Source organism: Monodon monoceros, unplaced genomic scaffold (genome assembly GCF_005190385.1).
Source record: "Monodon monoceros isolate NGI ecotype Baffin Bay Population unplaced genomic scaffold, NGI_Narwhal_1 Super_Scaffold_2, whole genome shotgun sequence".
NCBI classification, from domain to species: domain Eukaryota; kingdom Metazoa; phylum Chordata; class Mammalia; order Artiodactyla; family Monodontidae; genus Monodon; species Monodon monoceros.
The window spans coordinates 99,562,602-99,587,029 of NW_021703776.1; the positions used below are offsets into that span (position 1 = coordinate 99,562,602).

Consider the following 24,428-nt stretch of genomic DNA (forward strand, 5'->3'; position numbering starts at 1 on the left):
ACACAGACACACACACACACACACACAGAGGAGAAGGCCATGTGATGACAGAGGCAGAGATCAGAGTGACGCCTCTGTGAGTCAAGGAACACCAAGCGCTGCTGGCGACCATCAGAAGCTAGAAGAGTGGAGGAAGGTGATCCAAGGGTACAAATTACCAGTTATAAGATAAATAAGTACCAGGGATGTCGTGTACAAAATGACGACTGTAGTCAACACTGCTGTATGACATACAGGACAGTTGCTAAGAAAGTAAATCCTGAGCGCTCGTCACAGGGAGAAAAGTTCTTTTCCTTTTTCTTTTCTTTTTATTGTTTCTATAGAAATGAGGGATGTTAGCCGACCCACTGTGATCATGATTTCACAATACACGCAAATCAAAGTATCGTGCTGTATGCCTTAAACGTATACAGAGATGCGTATCAATTATTTCTCCACAAAACTGGAAGAAGGCAAAAAGAAGCTAGAAGAGGCGAGCAGGGATTTGATCCAGAGTCTCAGAGAGAGCGTGGCCCTCCTGACACCTTGGTTTCAGACTTCCAGCCTCTGGAACCGTGAGAGAAAAAAACTTGTCGTTTTATGCCACCTAGTTTGTGGTACTTTGTTACGGCAGCTCTAGGAAATGAATACAGTAATTGCCTGATATTGATTTGTTTTCTAAGATCAGACTCTGGATTTGAGTCTGATCTCTCACATTTATAGGTAACTGAATAAAATTTTTATTTTAAATTGGTTATTTAAAAATACTTAATCACGCAAGCCAAAGCAAAGACATCAGTAGACATGGTCCAAGGGCCATCCTCTCGTTCTTTCTGACCTTGACAAAGACTGGTCAGCCTACGAGCCACCAGCCTGGGGCTCTTTCTCTGTGCCGCTCTGTGCCACGTCCTCTCATGCCATCGCTGTGCACACCCCCCCCAGAGCGGCTGCCTAACTCATCCCATCTCCCTCCTGCTGACTCTGCGGCCCTAGGAGCCTCCCAGCCCTGAACTCAGCACATTTCGTCTGTACCGAGCGCTACCAGAGTGAACAACGAGCTGCCTGCTTCACACCAAACCAAATGTAAAGTATGGAATTCTCTCCCCGCTCCCCGCGCCTCCCCCCGGCCCCCAAACGCATCATTGGCCCAGAGCTGTCCTGGGCCAGGGGCAGGTGCTTGGGCCCAGAGCTGTCCTGGGCCAGGGGCAGGTGCTTGGTCAATGCCGGCCCCCAACAGGCAGAGAAAGAGAAGGGGGCAGGGCCAGGGCTCAAGCTCAGTTGGCATCTTCCCTCCCATATTTCCCAGGCAGACGCATTGGGAGAGCAACCAGGTAAAGGAGGAGTGTCATTTTCCAGGGACCTCTTATCCCACGGAACCACGCCAAGTGGGGATCCCTGCCGCCCGGGCCCCAGGCTGACCTGGGGGGAGCTCCAGGTGAAATCAGGAGGTAGAATGCTGTCACCACGGTTTTGAAGGTCTCCAGACTTATGACGTGAAAGGCCCCTAAGAGCAAAGGCCCCAAAGGTCTTGAGAAGCAAGGCCCGTTTGGAGATGGGGCTGGGGGAGTGAGGAGGGGAGGACGGAGACTGGGGACCCCGAGCAGCTGGAGATCTGATGGTCCAGCAGCTCTGCAGGGGGAGATGCAGGTGCTCTGGCAGGCAGGCCAGACTGTGGGTGATACCCACGGAGCAGGAGTGAGGCCACGGGCCAGGCTGGGGCGGGCCCGAGCCTCTCAGGGGGCTGTGCCGGATGGGAGAAGGAAGCCCTCGGGCTGCTTTGTTTGTGGACGGGCACCTCGCGGGCCTCAGGCCCCAGGGGTGGTGGCGTGGCCTTCACTGGCTCCTGTGACAGCCCGCGTAGGCGCCACGGTCCAGCGGGAAACGTCCTGGTCCCTGCTCCCAACTCTCGCCTGGGCCACTGGACACAGAGGCCCTTCCTGTGCTTTCTTTGGGGTGTTCCCTGCATTCGGGGTTTGTGCTGCAGACCGAACAGAGGGGGAAAGAGAGCTGGACTGAGGGGGGTGGCTCTTAGGCTCAAAAGCCTGTGCCACTGACCACATCCTGACAACCCGCAGGGACCCCTCAGGCGGAGTCCCTCGGGGGCCTGAGCTCTTCACATAAAGGACAAGCAGCCCCAGTGATCTCCACACCCTCAACCAGCAGCAAAAATCACCAGGGTGGGGTGGACCCTACTCTGTCTCGCAGGGCTCAGTCTAGACCCGTCCCCATCTGGCAGCAACCCTGCTCCAGGCCCGCGGGGGAATTTTCCGAGGCCAGAGGAAATCGGTGCCCCTGAGGGGTCATTTCGGCAGCATCTCTCACGACTACAAACACAAGTTCTTCCCCAGCCATTCTGCTACTGGGCATTCGTGCGTCAGACGTATTCGTGTCAGCACTAACCAGCCGGTGTCTGGGGTCATCCACCTCCCTGGTGCTTCAGAGCAGAGCTTGAGACACAGGTGCTCACCAGCAGGAAGAGGCTACATAACGCACTGCACGTCCACAGCCTTCTTCCCTAGGGAACACGGCAAGCCCCACCGTCCTTCTCATCTCCCAGACAGAGGGGTAAGTGAAGGAAGCAAACCGCAGAGCCGTCTGCATAGAAGGATCCATTTAGAGTTTCACAGACGGGGAAGAACCTGTACACCTGCATCCCACCGTCTGCACTCGCCCAGAGTGCCTGGGAGGATCTGGAAACACGGGCTGCATCTGGTGATGGGAACGACCGGCAGGGAAGAGGATCACGGAGGGCCCTTTGCTATTCTTCAATATGATGTTTAATATCACACGAATGACGTATTTGTTATTCAGAAAATTCCTTTTTTCAGCCACTGTTCTGCTGTTGAGGCAAGAGGCCGGCTAACACTGTCTGGAAGCGCCCGCACCCTGATCCTGGCGCCCAGCTGGCTCCGGCCAGACGGAGGACAGGGCCTGCTCCCGCCCAGGCCCACTCTCCCCCTCAACTCTCCCCATTTCCCCTTCTCTCTGTAGGACGCTGTCCCCCTTAGGACAGTCTTCAGGATGAAGCCTAGTGGCCATTGTGGGGGGACTTTCAGAGCTGGTGGAACTCCTGGCTAGTTCTTGGGACAGAACGTTCGTTTCTCAAGTGCGAAGAATTAGAGACTGTGACGAAGCAGCTTGCTACCTAAGACGGCTCCTTGAAGCCCCGACGGCAGCTTCTGTGTCCGCCGGATCTCATCCCACACGAGCACCAGGGCGATCCTGACCCGGTCCCCACAGAGGGCAAAAGGGACGGCTGGATGCAGAGGACGCGCCCTAGACACACACAGCCTCGGGGAGCTGCCCAGGATAAGGAGAAGATGCCGGGCTTTCCAGCCGGTGGTGGGAACAGTCTGTTTCTGGTGGAACCAAATGGAACTCCACGTCCCTCAGGGATGCTCCTCTCATGGAAATCTTTCCAAGTTCAAGAGATGCATCCACCTTTCCACCTGGTCTCCTACTTCCTCTCTCCTCCCTTCCCAGAGCAGGTGATTCCTGCTGGGAAACAGGACGATACCCTGGACTATGGGGGTGGGTGGGGGTGGAGGAGGGGACAGGTAAAATGCTGTGTGGATTCGGAATGTGTGTAGCTTCGGGTACGGGGAAAGAACTTTCCTAGAACCAAAAACTCGCCCCCTCTTTGCACTGAAACCTGAAACATCTCTAAGAGGGTGGAGTCTTATGATACCATCTTACTGGTTACAAAGTGCTGGGACACACTCCTAGCAGCTCCCACCCCCCCACCCCGAATGAGAGAAAGGGGGCAGGTTTATGACCCCACTTCACAGGTGAAGAAATTGGGGCTTAGAAAAATTATGGATCCATTCACTTTAGGGAGTGAATGGCAGAGGTCACAGCCGGACCCAAATTCTAGACTGTTTTTTCCATGATTAAACTGGAATATCGTCCAGGGAAGGAACACAAACACTTAGAATCACACTTTGGGTGTGCGAGTCACCCTTCCAGAAAGCATGGTTCCACAGGCCAAGAGGAGGGAAGCATGGGTGCCTGGAGGGACGCTGGTGTTGCTGAAGGACGGGAGGGGACGCGGGAGGCACAGGGGGCCTCCCTGCGGTGGCGGGGCAGCGTTGGCGGGGCGAGGATGGGTGCCTTCAAAGATGTTTTCTCTTCCGTGCCAGCCAGAAAGAGTAGAGACATTTTCACCAGAGAGGGGACTTCTGCTCACACTTATGCCACTTTACCAGTGGGGGGAAAGCTGTCTTATGAAAGGAAAGGGGGCCAGGTAAGCACGATATACCTAAATCATTTTTCTTTTTTTGAGTATTGGTGTCACAATAAAGGGAAAAATGGGGTAATGCTGACACAATCCTCCATCACTTTTAACCTACTTTTTGTTGTTGTTGTTTTTATTTATTTATTTATTTATGGCTGTGTTGGGTCTTCGTTGCTGCACACGGGCTTTCTCCAATTGGCGGCGAGCGGAAGCTACTCTTTGTTGCGGTGCATGTACAGGCTTCTCATTGCGGTGGCTTCTCTTGTTGTGGAGCACAGGCTCTAGGTGCCCCGGCTTCAGTAGTTGTGGCATGCAGGCTCAGGAGTTGTGGTGCACAGGCTTAGTGGCTCCGCGGCATGTGGGATCTTCCCGGACCAGGGCCTGAACCCGTGTCCCCTGCATTGGCAGGTGGATTCTTAACCACAGCGCCACCAGGGAAGTCCCCCCATTCCTTTTAAAGAGACCAATTTCTTTCTTTTTGTTTTATTGCTTTTTTTCTTTTTGACTTAAAACAACAATAAATGTTTATTAATTCGCACAGTTTCAGTGTGTCAGGAATTTGGGAGCAGCTTAGTTGGATGGTTTGGGGTTGGAGTCTTCCGTGAGGCCGCAGTCAAGGCTCCAGTCCCAATTTATTTCCTAATTGTAGGATAAACTGCCAAACTCAGTCTCTCAGGAGAACCATGTGTCCGATTGGCCAGCTGCTATGGGCCAGGTCAAGATGCAGCAGACAAGTCCCACCTTTCAGTCTGGCTGGAGGAAACGGGACAAAAGGAAAACCAGCACCAACACCAACAGCAACACTCAGTGAGCACCAAGAGTGAAATGCCTGTAAGGCCAAAACCAGAGGCGCTCGGAGAAATGGCTGGAGGGGCGGGGACGTCCCACGGACACACCCGGAAGAGCTGGGCCTCAACTCCGGAGAATGAAAAGGGTCCACCTCTGATTAAGACAACTTTCCCATGGGCCCAGACAGCACGGAGCTGTGGCAACAAAACCAAGAAGGACACACAGGTTCCCCTGTCTTGTTCTTCCGAGAAGCCTCTCCCTCCTTCCCCGGCTCCTTGAGGTCTCTGTTGGCGCCGCTGTCAGCCTCTGAGAGAACAATGCCTCCGAGCCTCCTGAGGCTGCAGCCAGGGCCCGTGAATAGGCTCAGTGAGTGAACAGAAACGACTCTGGCAGCCACACCAGACACCAGGCCAGTGGCTCCAGACACCAGGGAGCCAGGAGCTGGTGACTTCACAGGGCCAGGCTGTGCTGGCCTGAGCTACGCCTGGAAAGAAGGGGAGAGAGGAGAACGGCGGTGCCACTGGAAGAAAGCGAACAGGGGCCAGCAGAGCGATGCAGAGGACAGGCTTGCATTTCAGGAGCCTGAAGATCCAGGCCTAGTCTCACCACTAACTAGCCAACCCCATTTTGTAAAAATAAACCAGGTAGACAAGATGGCCGTGTGGTGTGCACCTGCATGCGCTCCCCCCTCCCTCCGCCCTTCCTCAGGCACCAGCCCTTTTCACGCATGTTAGCACTTGGCTAACGAGGCTGGGTCTGAAATACCAAGGAAGAAAAACCAAAATGAAAAAATTCATTTTCCAAGCACCTAAACCCAAGAACTGCTGTTTCTTGTAACAGCGGTTTCAACAGAGATGCTAACAGTAAGTGGATCTTGTCGCCTTTGGGGGGCTGCAGCCGTGCCCCTCAAAGTGAATTTGGAGGTTCTACACACTTGGTAGCCAGTACCTGCTGGGACCAGATGCTGTGGCCACTCGTTCCCCAAGTGCCCCCCTCCTGATACCTGCAGACCGAGGCATGGGCTCCCGGCACCGTGCCCGGGCCCAATCGATCCAGATCGTGAAGGGGGAGGAGATCGCAGCCAGCAAGGTGCCACCGACCAGCAGTCAAACAGTTCCACGACTCCAAGATCCAATTCCCACTGCCCCACCGGGTCCTCCGTCGCCGGCACAAGCCACGCTTCGCCACCAAGAGGCCCAACACCTTCTTTTAGATGCAGGGCCGCCCCGTCCCCAGGTCTGCCCAAATAAAACTCACTGGGAAAACCCGGTGCTCAGAAAAAAAGGAAAAGAGAAAGAAAAAATTCATTTTGTTCTTGATCTTAAACGTCCTTGCTGACCATCATTCCAAGAGCACGGAGTGAGAAGAACAGATTTTCAATTTACACTGGATGGGGGTTTGCTTACATTGTGGCTTTAAAAACAACTAACTACGCATCACAGAGATGGGGGGGTATCGTTCCTAACTTTGGAGGGATGGTGACGAGGGTCATGGGAGGATGGTGATACAGACAGCGTGTGTCAAACAAAATGCCCCGGCCAGGGAGAGGCAGGGACCCCTGCTGCTAAGGGACCATGCCACAGAGAGGGACGTTAGGAGGGACGGAAGGCCTCGGGCAGTAGAAGAAAGACAAGCAGGGTGTGCACATTCTGGGGTCCGGGCTGCCCTGTGGAGAGCAGTCCTCGTGTAAAGGTGCACCGCTGATGTCCCTCAGACACCAGTGTGTTCCCACCCAGGGCTGATGTCAATGAGACCAAAGGTGCAGAGGCAGTTCCCCAGAGCTGGTCAGCAGATCCATTCTAGGGTCGCAACAAGCACCCTGAGGCCTCACCAGCCTCGGTCCAAGCAACCATTACTCAGGTCCGGAGAGGATGGGGCGAGGACGGGCTGGCTTGAGCCAGGCCCTGTCCAGGAGGAAGGTCTGCAACACTCCAGACACGCCATCGCGGTACAGGTGGAGGCACCCGTGGATGGGCCCCTGTGCCTCTTTGTGAATTCCCAGACCACAGGCTCACCACTGTGTCCACCGAGCACGCCGAATGACGCATGATGCCTGATGGGATGAAATTTAGCCTGGAGCTGCTAACTGACTCAGCAGGGCAGGACAGCCAAGGAGGTGGGGGGAATAACCCGAGGTGGGAACTCTGGAAGGAAAGGAAATCTCCGCCTCGCTCCTCCCTGCGGTGTCTTTCAGAGTAACCTACGGGAGCCTGGGAAATACAAAGGCAGTGTGAGCCCCGTGTCTAAATAGGAAGCTGCACCATCAGGAAATTCGGGCCCAAACCTGAGACCCTGGTGAATCCTGGGCACAGGCTTGACCTGAGGTCTGAGGCTCGATGGTAGGTTTCTAGGTCCTTCTTGATTTTAAGGAACCACCCATGTCCGGTGGCAGCTGGACTTTCAGGGGCTTGAACTCTACTCAAGGGGAAACCACACTTCTCCGGCCTCCGTGGGCCGGGGTGTCCCTGGGTGGTTGGGCCGCCCACCCCGGGCACGGCTCGTGTGTGGCCTGGGTCTGTCCCAGCCCGGCGGTGGTCTGCTCTGAGGCTCTGGGCAGAGTATCCCTGAAGAGTCCCCATAACTTTTCCACTGAACTTTGGATAACTTTCTGCCTCTGTTTCCCATGGGAAGGCTTGGCTCAAGACCCTTGGTCTGGGCAGTCCCCCGTCTCCATCCCCGGAGTCTGACCCAACATGCTGGGCAGGACGCCTGAGTCACCGGGTCAGCTGAGAGGCTCTCGCCCCACAGTTCTCAAACCCGGCTGAGCAGGGTCACCGGGCAGCTCGGAGAATACACAGTCTCAGGTCCTAAGGATTCTGTTGAGTGGGTCTGGGAACCTGCATTTCTGAAGTTCCCCAGGTGATACAGGTGGCCAGACAAGTTTGGAACCATTCATTCCATCCAACCTCCTCATTTTACAGATAAGAGACTTCTAAAGTAACTCTAGTTCCCATTCTTCGTGGCCCGTGGAATGAGGCCTCAGCCCTCTCTCTCTCACAGCTCCCTTCTTCGCAAGCAAATTCTCTTCTTTCTGAGTTCCCTGCCTGGCCTCTGATGGAAACTATTCTTCCTGCAGCCCAGGCCAGTCTCACGCAGAGACTCCCTTGAATTACGTCTCGTCCCAAGGGCCCCCGCTCCTTTCTAGCTTGGCTGCTTTGAGACCTTGCTCCAGACGCTCCAGAATCACCCATTTCCTAGAAGATGCTCTCCTGGTGTCCCCTCTACCCCGTCCACTCCACCAGGGCCCCTCTCTCAGGGGTAGAGTTTTTGGACTCTTCTCCAGAAATGGGCCTGGATAACTTTACATCCAATGGCTTTGACTCTGGCCATACCTGAGCTTACTCTCAGTTCATATATTAATTGGAATAAGGCTCGGGGCTGCAAGTTTTGCTTATAGACTCTAAGAGTCTGTTTTACAATCTTCTATAATTGAAACTATCCGAAATCTGTTGGAGACGGAAGTCATTTTGGAGTCCGTCAAAGCATGATGGCAACGTGGTAGGTGAAAAATTCTTTCTTCTAAGAAAACAAACTCTTTTAGGACATTTTCTAAGGTTCTTATTCTCCTAGAAGAAATGCAGGAAACGCTGCAGTTTCACAGGGCTTTGTATACCCAACAGCATTCTGGACCTAGTTATTAAGTAGCTGGCTCTAGCGTGTCGATGTTTGCATGGGTAAACCGGCAAAAGAAAACGAAACAGAAACAGTGGTGGGGGGAATGTCGTGGGCATTCACAGGGGTGACTTTGGATCAGTTCCAGCAGTCTGGTCCAGCCTCTGGTGTCTGCCTGGCCTTTAGAAGAGCTGTACCCTTTTCATGCTCCTCTGGAGGCCTGAGTTCTGCTTCGTGGCCCCCAAATGTAACCCTAGCTACTTCACTACAGCAAAAGATAAGAGCATACGTGCCTTTTGATGTGGAACCTCAAAGGCAATCCTTGGCAAACGGACGAGAAAAAAAAACAACAACAACCCTCAGTGGCTTTGTAAGAGGGAGAGATTCTAGAACAATCGGTTCCCATATAAAGCAGTTTCTAAAAAACAATTTGCTAAGGATTTGACAATGTAGGGGAAATAGCTACGCCAGTGCCCTCTGATGCTGGTCTCTGTGGAATCACAAAAGTAAGAGGCATCCTCTGGTACCACACAGGTTAATGCAGCCGAATGTGACAGAGTCAGGGTGGCTCCCACCAAGTGAATCGGAGCGGTGGAAACGGTGGTGGGTCACCTTAGTGGACAAATGTTTCATGACCTCATTTTACAGTGGAGGAAACGCAGGCCCCGGGAGATGATGTGTCAGGCCCGTGGGCGACAGCTAGGACGGAATCTAGACCATGCACGGCAGTGATGAAACGCAGGCCCTGAGAGATGATGTGTCAGGCCCGTGGGCGACAGCTAGGACGGAAGCTGGACCATGCACGGCGATGACACGGGTCTTCAGACACCCAGGCGGGCACCTTCCCTGAGCTCTGAGAGGGTTCAGACTCCGACTCGCCAGCATGAGTGTCAGGGCAGAAGACCGTCTGTGTAGGTGAGAGGAAAGAGTGCACGTTCCCATGGGGGCACGGCAGGTGCATGGGCTCAGAGCTGGGAAGGTGGCACTCGGGGTACCCACACCACCGCATGCAGGCTCCTCTCCCCGTGCCCGCCAGCCACCCCAAATACGCCCACAGGCTGCACAGGGTGGAGGGGGTGGTGGCCAGCCCTGACTCAGACATGCTGGGTTTGGGAGAGGGGGAGGGCAGTCTGTCCTCAGTCAGTGTGGTGACTGTCATTTCCTGACAGCACATAAAGGAAGGACAGTAACTCAGCAGGAGGCCATGGAGTTTCATACTCGCTGGCTGGTGCCGAGGTGCCCGGGGGCAGGGTCAAGGCTTTCTGACACTGGCCACAGATGGGGCCCGAATATTTCTGGGCAGGAGCCTTCCTCGTGCCCTGCGCTGCTCAGATGTGCCCTTAGGTCAGGACTAGCCTCTATGCAAGTTCAGACAGGTCTCTCTGACCTTGATCTCTCTGAGATGCCTGTTTATAATACAGCATCGTCCAGGCAAATTGTCCTGGCAAAGCCAGCCTGCCGGTACTCGCTGTGATGTGAATCGGTGGATCTGGTTTGAGGGTACACTTGGAATTGGCCCTGCTGAGACGGGACTACAGTTCTGTACAGGGAGGGGGAAGACGGGGCCTCTTCAAGAGTCAGCAGAGCCTCTGCCTGAAAGCGCGCCCGTGCTGACCAGGGGCTCTGAGGCGGGCCTCCCTTCTCTGTGCCTGGGACACCAACCCTCTGTGGCTGTCCCTGCCACAGGACAGGAATTCCTGGTTGTTCACTGCCCATCACCTGTTTATTATTCCAGCTGACGGGGAAACCTGCCACTCGGAAGCTCCCAGGGCGGACTTTTTAAAATCTGAAATTGTACCTTGAGTTATTCCTACACTCTCTGCAATTTGTATGTTGGAAACACTCAGAACCCTTGATGCTAGCTCCCCTGGCGCAGACTGCGGGCGCCCCCGGCTCGTGGAGCGCGGTCCCTCCTGCCGTGCTTGGTGGCCCCCCTTTGGGTGGCTTCTGGGCTGTTTAACCTCCCCACTTCTCCATGCTGGACTCAGTAAGGGGGGGGATGGGCCATGGGGACCTAGGAAGGGCTCCGAGCCCCGTCCCCTCCCCGAGGTGTGTGCGGTCATTTCCAGATGTGCAGCCCGCAAGGCGTCTGGAACGCACCTCTCTACCAGGACTGATGGCCTGTGGGCCAGGGAGCGGTTTGCAAACCACCACTTTGGAAAGCCTCGTTCTGCCCAGCAGGCAGAGGAGGCTGAGGCCTGGAGCCGGGGAGCCGGCTTATGGGTGAGTGTGATGCCCGCTCTGGCCTCCCGCTGGGCGCCCAGCAGGCCAGGTGGCTGCCGGCCAGAGCAGGCATCCCTCCCCTCCCCTTCCCTCCCCTCCGCGGGGTGCTGGCGGCGGCCGCTGCCACGGGACTCCAACGAGGGCTCTCCTATGGCTCTGTTGACTCAACACACCATCTGACACCACCCGCCAGGCCTTCTGGGTGTGAGAAGCCGGTGAGATGGGTGGCGGGTGTGTGTGAGACCAGGGTGGCCTCCAGCAGGGCTGGCATCCAGGCCGAGCCTCTGCCACCGGTGCTGTTTCTATGGGGCTGCCCTGAGCTCCCAGCTCTTCTCATCTGCCTCACGGAGAGAGGGGCTGAGAGCACCCCGCAACCCCCAGGGATGAATGGGTAGACTCTCGACGGAGGAGGAAGAAGGGGAGGAAAGAAAGCTGCTGACAGAAGGGAGCCAAGCATCTCAGGGTGCAAACACACGTCCTGGCCGCGTCCTTCTAAAGATAACCCAGAGCCTCAAACGACAGCCTCACGAGAACAGCTCTGGGGGTTCAGGACCTTCTAAAAGATCACAGCCTCATTCCTGCACTTTCCCTGCTAACAGCTCCACCAGGGGGAACTGGAAAAGGGACCGTCTTTCCGGGGAGCCTAGAATTCCTCACCTTCCCGAGGCCGACCTACAATAACCACCAACATCAGAGCTTGTTTCACGGATGGGGAGAAGGCAGCCCCTATGAGCAAGTCCCCTTCCAAGTACCTCACCTGCTCGATCAATCTCTTTGATGCCCCAGGCTCCCCTTTCTCCAGGTCATTTTTACCCGAAAGGCGCCACCCCTGTGAATCGTGGCCAACCAGCTCAAGGCTGGCGGGAGAGCAGTTACTACACACGCCACGAGAAGGGGGCCACAGAGGGTGCAGGGAAGAGACGCAAGCGCAGGGCCGGGTCCCCGGCCTCAGCGGTACCCAGTTAGCACGCTCTGCCTCCACGTCATCTTCTCTCTGGCTTTCTAGAATCGGTGTGTGAGAACTGAGATCCCCATGCTACGCTTGGGGAAGCGGGTTTGCCCCCACTGATCATCTGATTCCGTCCACAGCTTCAGCATCTCCTTCTGGCTAAGTTCCTCCTTTGTAAAGCCTTCACTGGTTTCCGGAGCTTTTTTATTCTTCCTTTTTAGGTACCGTGCACCTTCTGACATCATAAAGTTACAGTATGCTGTAGTTCCATCTTTACAGACCTCACGTCCTCCACTGACCGTGAGCTTATCTATCACCGTGCCCCCCGCATGCACGGTGCCTGGCGCGCAGACCCGCCTCAGTAAATATTCGCGGGACTTAACGCGGCACCTCCTTTGTTCAACAAACTGCTCGACAAAAGCACAGTCCATAACAGAACAAATGAATACATCGGATTCAACAAAACTTAAGCTCTTTAAAAGATACCGTTAAAGAAAGGAAAAACGACAAGTGACAGGGAGAAAAATACTTGCAGAAAAATACTTGAAAAAAACACATATGTGATAAAGGACTTGTGTCCGGAATATATAAACAACTCTCAAAACTCCATAATAAGAGAACAAATAATTCAATTAGAAAGAAAAGTGGACAGAAGATTAAATAGATACTTCACCAAAGAGGATACACAGATGAAAGGCACACTAAAAGATACGCAACATCATTAATCACCAGGAATCTGCTCATTCAAACTGCAATGAGCTACCCCTACACACCTCTTAGACTAGCTGAAAATGTTCTTAAAAGCGGACCGTACTTAGCGCTAGGGAGGATGTGGCGCAACAGGAACTCTCATACGTCGCTGGTGGGAACGCAAAACGGTACAGCCAGCTTGGGAAGTAGTTTGAGTTTCCTATGAAGTTAAACATACATTTACCGTATAACCCGGCAATCCCACTCACAAGGGAAATGAAAACTTTTATTCGCACAAAAGCCTGATGCAAACGTTTATAGTGGCTTTATTCATAGTTTGAAAATGGAAACCACCCGAATGTCCTTCAACTGGTGAATTAATAAACAAACTGGTGCATCCATACCATGGGACACTACTCAGTAATAACAGGGAAAGAACCACTGATACGTGCAACAACGTGGGTCATTCACAGACACATTTTGCTAACTGAAAGAAGCCAGCCCCCAAAGCCTATATACGGGAGTTTTTCACTTATATGACATTCTGGGAAAAGCAAAATTATAGGGTAGGGAAAAATTATAGGCTGCCAGGGGTTGAGAATGGAGGAGGGGAGAAGTGGACTGTAAAGGGGCCTGAGGGAACATTTGGGGGTGATGGAATTGTTCCCTGTCTTGATGGTGGTGGTGATTATATAATTATATATGTTTCTCAAAACTCACAGAGCCATACACTAAAAAGGGTGAATTTTACTGTGTGTAAACTCTACATCCATAAACCCGATCGTTCATGAAAGTTCTCTAACATGAGTTTGACGGGCTGTCTGTGTGGTCCAGGCTGATGGGGCAGGGGGCACCTGGTACCAACTCCTGTGGGCCTTGAAGGATGAAGGGTGGGCTCTGAGGGATAGTCCTAAGGTCTTCAACAGAAGCACCACCTTGGCCCAAGACCTGCTCGATTAAAAAGAGCAGCTGGAAACCCCTCCCTCTGGCCTGAAGGTCATCTCAGGAGACAGGCTGGAGCCACCCCTGCTGAGCAGGGGAAAGAGTGAGGTGTTGGCTCTGGTGCCCTCCAGGCTGCCGGGAAGGCAGGGCAGTGGGAGAGAACTGGAAGGTCAGAGCCCGGCAGGAGAGGCAGGCGTCACATTCCACGCCTCGCCCAGGGCAGCACTGCGGCCCCAACAAGTGACGTCTTCTTCGCGGGGCTCCCGGTGGGACTGAGCTCCCAGAAAAGCCCAGGACCAGTGCAGGAGGCCCCGGGGCTCTTCTCCTAGGGTCACACGGGGGTTCCAGAGCAAAGACGCAAGGGCGAGGCCCTCGCCAGGTGGCTGCTGGCCCAGAGCAGCTTCTGCAGGAGTGAAAACGCCCACCTCTCCTCCCAGGCTCCCGTCTCTCCCGCGAGCCCCCCTTTGCGTGCTCTGTCCACACAGCCCCTCCAGGCCTGCAGAGGGTCCCGTGCTTCTGCACACCTTCAGGGCTTATCTTATTATTTCTTTCTGCTTCTAAAAATTGTGGTTTGGTTTTGTTTAGACACCTGTATGCCGAGTACGTGAATACTTATGAACAGCTGACAAATACGTTAGTAGAACTTTCTGAAAAAGATAATTTGTTGATCAGAACTCTCTAACCTTTCTTAAAGTTATTTTTAATTGTGGTAAAATACACAGGACATAAAATCTACCATCTGAACCCTTTTTAAAAGTGTTCAATTCAGTGGCATTAAATACATTCACATTGTTGTGTAACCATCACCACCACCATCCAGGCTCATAACCTTTTTTTTTTTTTTTAATTGGCTGCACCGGAAGGCATGCGGGACCTTAGTTCCCCGACCAGAGATCGAACCTGCGCTCCCTGCAGTGGGAGTGCGGACTCTTAACCACTTTTTCATCTCCCAGAGCTGAAACTCTGTCCCCATGAAACACTGTCTCTCTGCTCCACTCCCCGGGCCTGACACCCACCATCTACTTTCCGTTTCTGTGAATGTGACTCCTCTAGTCCCTCATACAAGTGGGATCACCTAGCGCTTGTCCTTTCTTGCTGGTTTCTTTCACTGAGCGTAATGCTCTCAGGGTTCTTCCATGTCGTCGCAGGGGTCAGAATTTATTCCTTTTTAAGGCTGAATAAGATTCTGGTGCATGGCCAGACCCCAGAGTGCTTTCTTTTCAAAGTCCCTCCCAGCTTTGCTGTTGCTTTGTTATTGCTCTGTTTCTCCTCCTGGGTCTCCGACGGCCCTTTCCTGTGGTGGCAGCAGCCTCCTTGTAGCCCCAAAGCCCGGCTTCCACGCACCCCTCACGCAGGATGCGAAGGGCCCGGAACAGGGGGTCAGGGTGTGTGATGCACACACCCTCCCTAAGGACCCTGTGGGGACGTCCCCACTGTCCCTGCTGTCAGAATCTGCCTGTCTTAACCCACACGAGGGCTGTCCCTTCTTCCAGGCCCTGGGTGCATGTGAGGCCATGCCATGGTCACAGGACCAGGAATGGGTCATCAGGCTGGCAGTGGGGGGGAGGCCAGGGAGGCGCCAGACGGTCCTGGCCTCCTGCAGCCAAGCTTCCGAGGTGCTAGCTGGGCAGCCCTGCCAAGGTCATGTGACGTTTACATGACACCCGGTGAGGCTGCTGCGGTGACATAAACGGGGGAGGGAGGGTGGGGGGTGTGTCCCCTGGGCACGGAGCCTGCAGCTGCGCCCAGTCCGATGGCTCCGTGCTGTGTAAATTAAAGCACTGGTCACCTGTTCTTCCATGTCACGGCTTAACCTGCGCCCTCTGACGTGACCACGGAGTCATGAGGACCGTCCCCTTCGGAGCTCTTCTGCCTTCCTTTCCCCGAGAAAGCCATCTGAGAAAACATCTGCCAGCTTCCTGGGGAGGATAAGGCAGATGCCCCAGTGTGAATTAGCCGAGCGACTCCCAGCGAGGACAAGCCCTTCCCAGCAGGCGTGGGGTACAGGCCCTTCTGTGGGTTCGCACATGAACGTGTTCACGCAGGGCTCCAAGGGCCAGCATCGAGCTGGACGCTGTGCCGGGGGCTTTGAATGCACTGATGGGAAACACAGCCCCAGCCCTCTTTCAACTCGTTCTGCAAAAGCTTCAGCGCAAACTCCAGCTCTGTTGCCCATAAGGCTGCTCCTGTGTAACCTGAGGCTCAGTTTAGCCATCAGTGGAATGGACGGATCAAACCTGAACTCTTTTTTTTTTTTTTTGCGGTACGCGGGCCTCTCACCGTTGTGGCCTCTCCCGTCGCGGAGCACAGGCTCCGGACGCGCAGGCTCAGCGGCCATGGCTCACGGGCCCAGCCGCTCCGCGGCACGTGGGATCTTCCCGGACCGGGGCACGAACCCACGTCCCCTGCATCGGCAGGCGGACTCTCAACCACTGCACCACCAGGGAAGCCCCAAACTTGAACTCTTGAATAGGATACCTCCGCTGGGAACAGGCTAGCTTAGCTCCCAAAGCGTGCTGGAAGCTGTTCTCTTCATGGTGGCCGGAGCAGAAGCTGCAAGCCTGGGCTCTGGCCTAGCCCTCAGCCCAGCATGCAGACCTTCAGAGCGGGCCCACATGGAGGCTTTGGTCCACTGGACACAGATGGAAACCACAGGCATTGCAGCCGCCAGCCTCAACAGAGTCGGGGGTTCATCTGGCGGAGGAGGTGGACCCCACCCTGTGCACACTCGATGCCAGCCCTTCAGGGGCCGGAGGGCGTGGGCTTGATGCCGGCACCAGGGCCCAGCCTGGCCTGCTAGAGTCCCCAGCGCGCCCCTGAAAGCCCAGGAGTCTGACCTCATATCAGGGTTTCCTCCCAGCCCCTGCCAGGGCTGCCAGGGGCTCTACAGGCCTTTGTTCTCTTTCAGTCCCCAAACTTCCCCTTGCTCTTTACCATTCAGAGTGTGGCTCTGACAAGCCTCAGCCACAGCTAATGGTGCTTTCAGAGAAAACTCCATCCTGCCTGGGGCCTACTCAATGCCACGTGTGGTGACCTGCAGTGTCGGAGAGGCAGCAGGGTCCCCCAGCCGGGCTCTGGGACAGCATGATGCCATGGGACCTTATGTGGACATGGCCAAGTGGCTGCTCTGGTGACCTGGGCAGGTGGGGACGCGGGGGGCTTTGGGGGGACAAGGTGAGGCCTTCTTCACTGCTGCAGTCACCGGTCTGCAGGCCGGGCCTCCTGCCGGGCGTCATACAGCTCCGAATGTCATCATTCCTCCTCTGACTCAGAACAAGCATGTCTTTTTCCTGCCTAAATACTGAAAACCATCACCCCCAGTTACGAAAGGTTACAAAAGGCTCCCCCTCGACCGCCCACCCATCAGCGTCAAACTTTAAAAAATGCAGGGTCTTAGGTTTTGAACCCCCAGTCGGAAAAGCAGGCTGCAGATCCCGGTGTGGGCAGGGCTGGAACAAACCTCCCTCTCCTTTCAAGTCAGCGAGAAGTGAACACGGCTGGGAGGAAAGGCTGGGCGAAGGGGCAGCCAAAGGGGAAGGGAAGAGGCAGGAGCAGGCCGCTCCGGGCCAAGCTCGCTAGCCCTCCGGCCGCAGAGGGCCCGAGAGCCGCCCAGCTCGGTGCCCGGCCATGGAGCGCGGTGAGTGGCCGATCCAGGGCAGCCTTCTTCTCTAGGCCTGCTGGAGCCCCGGCTGGCTGCCCCCTGCAGGCCCAGCCCCTCTCTCTGGGCTCCAGATTCTTGGTGAGAGAGAAGAAAAAGGCACCTGCCCTCGGGGAGCTGCCGGATGCAAGAGGGGCTGTGGGGCAGGCGGTCCATCACATCTGGGTCAGTGGGACCCAAACAAGTCCAGGCACTGCCCCCGCCCCCAACATCAGCAAAGCAAGGACTGGACCCAGGGGACAGGCGGGCCAAGGCAGGTGTCGGGTCCTGACGGGTCAGAACCTCAGAGCCACCGAAGTAGCACCAAACTGGACGCCCTCTCTGCCTGGCCTTTCCACCTCCAAGACACAAAGGCCCAGGGGCACCAGGATAGAGAAGGCGGGGTGCAAAGGGTTGAGGCGAATCCAAGCAAATTCCTGTCTCTGAGGGAGAAGGCCTCTGGGTGTCTGGAGCTTGGCCTCTCCCCTATCTGCCCCGGGCACCCAGAGATGCAGTCTGTGTCCCTGGGAAAACCCACTTCTGTGGAAGGTCCTGTAGCCGGTCACACTCTAGTGCAATGACTACCAAGCTTAAATGGTAGAGTTTCAGTTAGAAGGAAACAACCTCCAAGTCAGCAGCCTTCCCAGCAACCCTGAGCGGTACCCCTAAACACGCTGATGATGTTTGAGGTCACCCCTTTTTCTCTGACCCTGATCCCCTCCTCCCCCTAGCGCCGAACTGTCCCCCCCTTGATAGCTGGGGTGTCAGCTGTGAAAAGCTCACCCTCGTTTTAGGAGGAGACGGCTGAGGAGCCAAATGAACAGTTATCACGAGGGCACAGCTGCAGTGAAGACCTCTGGGCAGAGGTCCTGCCTGGTGACTAGAGAAAATCCCTCACGAAGCTTGCTTTCCTCCCTTGGGTGAGGCTGCTGCTGGAGGAGTCCCAGCAGATCTTGGGGAGACTGGCCTGAGTGCTGACGGTCAAGGTTACGGTCTCAGCCCCCTGCTGAGAAAGAGGAGGTAGGGTTACCATGAGGAACCTGGGGGTGCCTCAGATTCACTGGGGTTGAGGCGGGGGAGAAACATTTCCCTTTCATTGTCCCGCCAGCCTTTAGCATGAAGGAGGCCGGTATAAAGAGCTTCCCCCCTTCCCACTGCAGAAGTTTATTTTTCAGTTAAGACACGGCAAAGGGGCCTTTCAGGGTATTCCTGCTTTGAAAGAATCCATCAATGAGATGGTTAAGTATTCACTGGGCACCTACTGCACAGCGAAGTGTTTGGACGGGGATAAAAAGGCGGGAGCCAGAGAACCTGTGCTTGGGATAACCGGTCGGGCTGAGGAGACAGAAAGAAATGTACGAGCCCATTAAAGCCCCAGGGCAAGAATATGATTAAGTATGCATAAATCCGTTTTGGAAAAAGAAAAGGTATTCATAGATAAATGAAAGTAAGATAAGATAAGGAGGCTGGAACACAGCAGAGCAAACACAGCAGTGCTGTAGGCGCGGTGAGGGCGTGGCTCTTGGACGAGGCTCTTGGATGAGGCTGGTCTTTGCCAACGATGACGATTAGATACATTGGGGGAGGTGGGGGGAGGGAAGCAAGAGGGTGGTGGAGGGGGATAGTGGTCGGCTGCCATCACCTGTCACAAAGTACTGCCCGCAAACTGCAAAAACAGGAAGCCCCAAAAGGAGATTGCCATGCCTACCGATAGTCTGCCGCATCCGAGATGCATAAAGTAGTCCCACTGATATCTTACAATGCAGTTCGGAGCGATGTGGCCTCTGTCTTAATATTTAGTAGGAAAGAGGTCATTGAATAAGTCATTGCAAAATATTTTCTTTCCCCCAAAGGAGAATGGGAGGGGACTTGTAGCAGCCCTCTCTCTGGCACCTCAATCTTTTAAACTGAGTGAATTAAGCATCGTCAAGGGTAGGCTCAGTTCCGGGTGCTGGAGACAATGGGCACAAGAGAAGTGGTCCCGTCCTCGTGGAGCTTGGATTTTGAGACACCGGCTCAGTATGCGGGTCTGAGGAACAGCAGCTTGGCATCGCCCCTCAGAGCGCCGGCTCATGGCATCCTCGTCGGTGAGGGATTAGTCGGGCCCCTTCCCCTCTCCCAGCCCTCGGGGGCTGCTGCCCAGGGAAGAAGCCTCGCTGGAGCCAGCAGGTGACACCCGCTGGAGCGGTCGCTGGCCCAAGGGTGGCTCTGAACCGAAATGCGGAATTATCCAAATTCTCCCTCCAGAGTCTGCAGCTGGGCTGCCCAGGAGCCGGTCACTAGCCACGGGTGGATGTTTACATTTAAAATTAAATAAAGTCAAATGTTCAGTTCCTCATTGCTGCTACGGGTTGAACTATGTCCCCCAAAAGGATATGTTGAAGTTCTAAGCCCCCAAAACCTGTGACTGTGACCTTATGGGGACCCTACGGTCCTTACAGAGATAATCAAGTTAAAATGAGGTCATTAGGCTGGGCCCTAATCCAATATGACTGGTGTCCTTACAGGAAGGGGGAAATCTGGATACAGATACGCAGGGGAGGATGCCACGTGAGGATGGAGGCGGAGATGGGAATGAGGCAGCCGCAAGCCAAGGAACACCAACAAGTGCCAGACGCTGGGACACAGGCCTGGAAGATTCTCCCTTAGAGCCTTTTAACAGGAGCCGACCTACTGACACCTTGATTTTAGACTTCCAGCCTCCAGAACCATGAGAGACAAATTCCCGTTGCTTTAAGCCACCCGGTTTGTGGTGCTTTGTTACAGCAACCCCAGGAACAGGTGCACTGTCCATATTTGTGGCGGCCAGTGGCTACCATATTGGACAGCACAGACACAGAACACTTCATTTTGCACAAAGTTCTACTGGACAGTGTTGTTCTACAACATGCCTTTTTAATAAGAAAGACACAATGATTAACAGTTCAATTTTCAGAAAAAGTCAACTTTTGTTGGGTTAGCCCGAGCTCGTCTTCCACATTCCCAATATCCCCGGTCCCTGTCCTTCAAAAGGGAGGGAGACCACTCCCCCTCCCGCACTGTCAAAGGGAAATTCAAAGGCACTCATTGGCTCTCCTCCCTGATGTGAGAAAGTAGACCTTGACATTTCAGCCAGACTCTTCATCACTGCTGACAGGGGACAGGCTGGGGTGCAGGTCCACCCTGAACTCGAGAACCAGATCCACACACCCAGCCCATTCCTGAAGGCTCACCAGTTGTGTCCCCATCTGCCCGTCTAACTTATCTCTTCTATAGGTTTGATTTCTCTCCTCGTCCGCTAGTAAGCCCATCCAGGGCACGCCATATCCATTCTGTGCACAGACAAATGCAACTCTGAACTTTAACAGTCACCTGCTAATAACTTAGTCCTCAGGATGGAGCATTCACAGTCCCAAGAACCCCAAGTTAAAATATCCAAATGATTGGATAAGGCAGTAGCATGAATTAATTGTGATCGTGTGAAGGATGAGCGATGTGACTGGGGGGGTGGGATGACGGTAAGCGGGGGAGACCAGAGACCAGAGGTATCCTGGGAGGGGCTCAAGTTCAGGACTGCAGATGAGCCCCCAAGGCCAGAAGCTGGAGGTTACAGCCGGAGAACTGGAACAAAGTAAAGCGGATGTCCAGCTGCCAATGGCACAGTTTTGCCTCCAAGCATCCTTACGCGTCCTTGGCACCGCTCATTTCTCCCTGGATCTGTTTTCTCCCTCCAGTGAAGTATGCACCAGTTTGCCCAAAGAGGAAGGGAACCCTGGGCTGAAAGACCCCCGCCCACCCTGCCCTCCCTTCCAGTCTCTCACAATCGCTGAGAGCAGCTCAACCTTCTTTAATGCCATTTCAAGTTCTTTGACTCACTCATCAGTGGGTACCAGAGGCACAGAAGGGAAAGTGGCTCTTCTCTGCCATGACGAATACCCCTCTGCAGCTGCTCTAAGCAAGAAAATCTGTTTGCAGAACTCCCCCGCTGCTTCTCCGGCATGTTTCCAACTTATTTTACCAATGGGCAAATAGATCAGTGTTCTCAACCTGCTAGCATCTGGACCAGCCTGGACGGCAGCAATTCTGCTCCCAAGCTCCAGCCCCAGGAGTTGACGCTCCCCCACTCTCCTCCGTCTGTATTACTGATGAAATGAACTCGATAGCATTCCTCCTCTCATATCACCTTGCTACTCGTGGTTTTAAAAAACGTTTTAGGGACTTCCCTGGTGGCACAGTGGTTAAGAATCTGCTGCCAATGCAGGGGACACAGGTTCGAGCCCTGGTCCGGGAAGACCCCACAGGCCGCAGAGCGACTAAGCCCGTGCGCCACAACTACTGAGCCTGCACGCCACAACTACTGAGCCTGCGCTCTAGAGCCCACGCACCACAGCTACTGAGCCTGCGTGCCACAACTACTGAAGCCCGCGCACCTAGAGGCTGTGCTCTGGAACAAGAGAAGCCACCGCAATGAGAAGCCTGCGCACCGCAGCGAAGAGTAGCCCCCGCTCGCCGCAACTAGAGAAAGCCCACATGCAGCAACGAAGACCCAACGCAGCCAAAACTAACTAATTAACTAACTAAATAAATAAACATTTTATTGGAGCATAATGCAGAAAAATGTACCAATCTTGAGTGTACGACTGGAAGAATTTGCACAAAGTGAGTGCATCCGTGGAAGCAGCTCTCAGTTAAGGAACAGAACGGCACCAGGTCCCAGAAGCCCCTCGGAGGCACCACCCACCGCCAAAGATAATCACGATTCTAACATCATATACGAGTCTTGCCTGTTTCGTGTTTCATATTCTTTTACGTCAGGCTCCTTTTGCTCATATTATTTGTGAGGTTTACCATACTTGCTGCACGTGGCTGTAGACTGTTTCTTCACGTTGCTACAGAACATTCCATCATGTGAGCTTACTGCAGTGTATTTATGATTTCGACTGCTGTGGGCATCTGGGGAGTTTCTCCACTGGGACTATTACAGACGATGCCATCTGAACGTTCATGCACGTGTTCACAAAAGGCATGCACACTTTCTCTGGAGGGTGCTGCTTGCCTTTATTTGAGGTTTGTATTCAGCAGAAAAATCTCACAGGAGAGGAAAAGAGGGGAGGAGACCAGCACTGCAGCATTTGTGGAACCCCTGCATTATTGTGCTGGGCTACACGTCTCGTCTAAGGGAGCCCAGCACCATGTGTGAGGGAGGTATTTATCCCTCTGTGGATGCCAAGGCTTGGGGGCGCGGGGAGGGATGCTACTGGTCAGAAAAGCACTGTAGGAGTAAGGCTGCGGAGTGGTGGGGACCAGGTTTTGAACCCGTCTGACCAACCCCCGAACCTAGGACTCAGAGGACACAGCATGTCCAGTTAGTACTCAACAGTCCTATCCCTGGCAGCCTCAGCAACAGGAAACAAAGAACCCTGAGCTGAACGAGGGTTTTTTTTTTTGAGTATCAGATACTATCTACTGTAAGATACCCCACTGAATTGACCAGCCAAATGCCAAACTCATTTCTAACGATGAGCAGGTTAATGAGAATTTCTCAAGGTTCTGATAAAACGTAAAGGCAACTGGGATGTACTTTCAGCTGCCCCGAGCAGAGGCCCCGGGCGTCTGAGATACATGATGAAATGTTCTCTTATCAAGCTGCTGGTATCAGAGTCCAAGCAGGATGTCAGGTTTCCTTCTCATTCCTGCTGATAAGAGAAGGGCCCAAATTATTGCGTTTGTTCCCTTTTCTCAGTCTGGTCATAAAACACACACACACACACACACACACACACACACACACACAAACAGATGTACGAGAATCAGAAGTTAATCCTGCTGGTAAAGTTGTTGTCGAGCACTAAGCCCCAAACAGGATTAGTCCAGCAGACTGAACACAGAGCACATCCCCTGCCAACACCGTCCATCACACAGCGCTGGCCCTGGGGACCGTCGGGTGCGTTCCCGCTGCAGCCGAGCTGTGCCCGACAGACACTCCTTAGGGAGACAGGCAGTGAGGGGGCTGGATCGGTACACACGGGTACCTAATACGATGTTATGAATACACGAAAGGTTGTTTTGCGGCTTTGTCGTGCTGCGCTGTGATCTCCCTGGCTGAGGCCGTGTCTCTCTGTCCGGCAGGGATGGAGGGGGATGTTGTCCCCGACTCCTAAGCTCAGCCGACCTGGGAGCCTGACTTAGGAGGCACATGTCCCCGTCAGGCCAGCTCTTCTTGATTTGCCTTCTTACGTAAGGGGACGTGGCACAAGGCTGTGCCCAGGCAGCTGGGCAGCTGCAGGCCCAGGAAGGGAAACCGGGACTTTTCAGAGAGAAGCGGGTGTGAGAGTCAGTGCAGTCAGTTTTTACAAGGGCCCAGAAAGAAACCAATCCTGTGGTCCAAAAGATCAGCTCCCTGAGGCCCTCCTGGGGCTTCTAAGGATTTGGGTGAATGTCCACCTCTGTCTGAGTGCCCAGGCTCTGGGGCCCATCCCGGGTTAAAGCAAGGGCCGCAGGTCTGCCTGTTCTCCTGGGGCACGCTCTAAGTCAGCTTCAGGCCGGCAGGGGTCTCAGGGACAGGGCTGGCCTCCAACGCCACCTCTCCTATTGCCTCTTTACTGGACAGCTGCACACACCAGCTTAGGGCTGTGCCCCCTGACTGCCAAGATCAGGGCCACTGGAGGTAGGACTTCAGGCTTGGAGCCTGGGTCTCCTGAGCCCTGCTGGTCAGGGGAAAGATGAAACAAGGTCTGTGGAACTGCCCTGTCAGGCAGGTCAGAAACAGAGGGCATCTTGCCTTGGAGTGAAAGGTGCAATACCAAACTATTTAGCCAGTGTCAGTGTGACCCGGGGCTGCAGCTCCCCATCAGAGCGAAAACCAGCCCAAATGGGTTTGGATCGGACAAGGGGAGCCCCTGCTCACAGGCAGCTTCAACCACCAAGCCGTGTCAAAGGCCCCATTTCTCCAAGCCAATTAAGGCCTTCCCAATGACGCCCAGGGACACAACTGACAGAGCAAACTACAAAGCACTGAAAATGACCTTTGCCATCAGTAGGGGACCAGGGGCAGGGTGTGACTTAGCCATCTCCGCGGCAGTCACACCCTGGGCCCCCTACCTTCCTGCAGCCCCAGCTGTGACGGCGGGTTCTGATGCCACAGCGTGCCTGGTGCAGCCGGAGTCCTTGGGCTTGTGTGGCGCACTTGCTCTTGCCACAAGGCTGCCAGCTGGCCTGTCCTAGCCGGTGTCCTGGCTGCAGTGTATGAGAGGGGCCCCGGGGACGCTGGAGGGAAGCTGTCTGCGGGAGACCCAGGCCAGTGCAGGCTGAGCCTCGGCCACCCACAGTGGTGTTGCCTGAGGCATGCAAAGAAGGCTCACGAGAGTGTGCGGGGGGGGGGGGGGGGGGGGGGG

General features: G+C 54.6%; 1 protein-coding gene and 1 non-coding gene across 3 annotated transcripts in view; one reads left to right on the forward strand and one right to left on the reverse strand.

The window, feature by feature from the left end:
- The window catches only part of PRKAG2 (protein kinase AMP-activated non-catalytic subunit gamma 2), a 282,508-nt gene that overhangs the window by 108,757 nt on the left and 149,323 nt on the right, over positions 1-24,428 (reverse strand). The gene's annotated exons all lie outside the window — the stretch shown is intronic.
- On the forward strand, positions 5,804-5,936 carry LOC114902131. Its single transcript, XR_003795366.1, has one exon. It is a non-coding gene; the product is annotated as a small nucleolar RNA SNORA68 (small nucleolar RNA).